Source organism: Octopus sinensis, linkage group LG14, assembly GCF_006345805.1.
Source record: "Octopus sinensis linkage group LG14, ASM634580v1, whole genome shotgun sequence".
Taxonomy (NCBI): Eukaryota; Metazoa; Mollusca; class Cephalopoda; order Octopoda; family Octopodidae; genus Octopus; species Octopus sinensis.
Window position 1 is genome coordinate 20,428,615 of NC_043010.1, and position 2,500 is coordinate 20,431,114.

The 2,500-nt window shown below is 42.3% G+C and overlaps 1 protein-coding gene across 2 annotated transcripts in view; it reads right to left on the bottom strand.

Moving 5' to 3' along the window:
• The window catches only part of LOC115218870, a 410,980-nt gene that overhangs the window by 238,868 nt on the left and 169,612 nt on the right, over positions 1-2,500 (bottom strand). The gene's annotated exons all lie outside the window — the stretch shown is intronic.

Genomic DNA, 2,500 nt, shown 5'->3' on the forward strand with positions numbered 1-2,500 from the left:
AAAAACCATTCTGCATGCACTCATGCAGTGTCCAACCATTTCGACCTGTGGGCTTATGCCAAACAGCTGCTGTCATGTGTGGGATGAGTTTGCTTGTTGGCCGAGTCTATCATGAAATTTTCTCTGCCACCTTCCCTTAACCGGGAAGGCAAGGCAGTGTTCATTGTATTGGTGGACATGGTGAAAGAATGTGTGTGGTGGACTCAAGAGAAAGGTTTAGAAACAAACACTTTCCTCTCTGGCCAATTGCTCATCAACTTTTTCAAGTACAACTTGAAAAGGAAGGTGAGAATAGAGATACAGGTTTTGTCTCATGAAAGTTTCTATAAAAGGTGGGTGAATGTAGCAAAGATGGTGCATGCGAGTGATGAAACCACTTTGAGCATGATCCTGTTAATCGAAACAAGAGAGGGAGCACTTTGCTCTGATGTGATTTTTCCCTCTCTGCCTGATGTTACCGTGGTCTTTTCATAGGCTTTTCTTTCCACAGATAAACCTAATCTGTTTTTTACATTTTTGCTCTGTTCTATGATACACGATCCCTTTTGATTATTTTTTTTTACACAATCTTTTTTGATCAGAATCATTTCCTCCTTTTTTTTTCTACTTTCTCCTTTTTTGTCTTTTGAAAAGAAAAGGTCTACATTGTATTGGCCCTGTGTGGTTAATAAATAAAGGAAGTTATCTATCTATCTATCTATCTATCTATCTATCTATCTATCTATCTATCTATTTCAGCTGTCTTCCTTGCCCTGCGCAGCCCTTAATGGCCAATTGTAAGTCACAAGGTAACTTCACGGGTGGTGGTGCCTTGAAAAGAGTCTCCAGTAAATTCTGTAGAGTGATTGGAACAAAGAAAGGCATCTAGCCTAAGAAACCATGCCGAAACTGAGGCATTGGCACAAGACAAGATCCTCCAATCCACCGGATCTCCTTGAACTGTCCAACACATGTTAGTACAGCAAATGCACATCAGATGATGATGATGGTGGTGGTGGTGACGATGATGATGATCCTGTGAATTAATAACCTCTTGCAGTGTTAGTTAATTCTAAATTCCTAACAGAGTATTAATTAGTGTAATTAGAGTAATTAAATTAGAGCGAGGTGTATGTGTGTGTGTGTTTATAGTCGGAGATCAATAAGTGAGAAAGGCAATGGAAAGGAACAATGGCAAATGGAATCTCTTCAGAGAAGTTCTCATTGCATACCATTGCATGGACACAAAGTCTTCAGTGGAGCCTTTAATCACGCCCGATAAGTTAGGGGCCAAAACGTTATTATCACTGCCATCATCATCATCATCGTTGTCTTTATCACTGCCATCCTCCTCCCCACTCCTCCTCTCCCTCCACCCCTCCTCCTCTCCCCCACCCCTCCTCCTCCTCCTCATCATCAACAGCAGCAGTAGCAGCACCACCACCACCACCATCATCATATTCCATTAATTGTTTCAGTAGTTATTGTTTAGCCCTAGGCCGTCAGCTCTGATTAAGAGCTGACAATCAGAGGCCATGGCCTTCCAGCTGTGACTAACCTGAGAAGGTATAATTGGAGAGGATATGGCTGCTATTTATAGCAAATCAGGTGAAACAAATGGAGTCTCCCTCATTGCATAAGAATGAAGTGAAGGGACTTATAGAAATTTGTGCACACAAAGTCACTTATGTACATACCAACATACATACATGCATATACATACTTATCAAAGTAGAACTTGATTTCCAGTGAAACCATTGCTTGATCTACCTTTTAAACATGAATAGCAATGATATGATTTCATTCTCGTGAGGTCTTAGTTATTGCTTCCATGAAGCCCAACATTTGAAAGGAGCTTTTCATGTGCCACCAGCATCAGCCATTTTGCTCCCATGAGACCCAATGCTCGAACGGTGCTCTTTATGTGCCACCAGCATGGACGCCAGTTACGTGACACCAACATCAGACACGACTATGATTTCACTTGGCTTGATGGGTCTTCTCAAGCACAGCATATCACCAAAGGTCTCAGTTCACTAGTCATTGCCTCTGTGAGGCCCAAAGTTTGAAGATCCATCTCATTTCATGTCTTTCTGGGTCTACCTCTGTTACAGGTTCCCTCCACAATTAGAGATCAGTACTTCTTTACACAGCTGTCCTCGTCCATACACATCACATGACCATACCAGTGCAGTCGTTTCTCTTGCACACCACATCTGATGCCTCTTATGCCCAACTTTTCTCTCAAGATATTTACACTCTGTTGAACATGCACACTGACATTGCACATCCAGCGAAGTATACTGGCTTCATTTCTTTCAAGCCTATGCCTGTTACACCCCATGTTTCACTGCTGTGAAGTCATACAGTCTACCTTTCACTCTGAGAGAGAGGCCCTTTGTTGCCAGCTGAGGTAGGAGCTCTCTGAACTTTGCCCAGCCTAGTTTTATTCTCACAGCTAAGCTCTCAGAGCATCCACTGCCACTACTAACTTAGTTACCTAGATAACGGAAGCTATCTA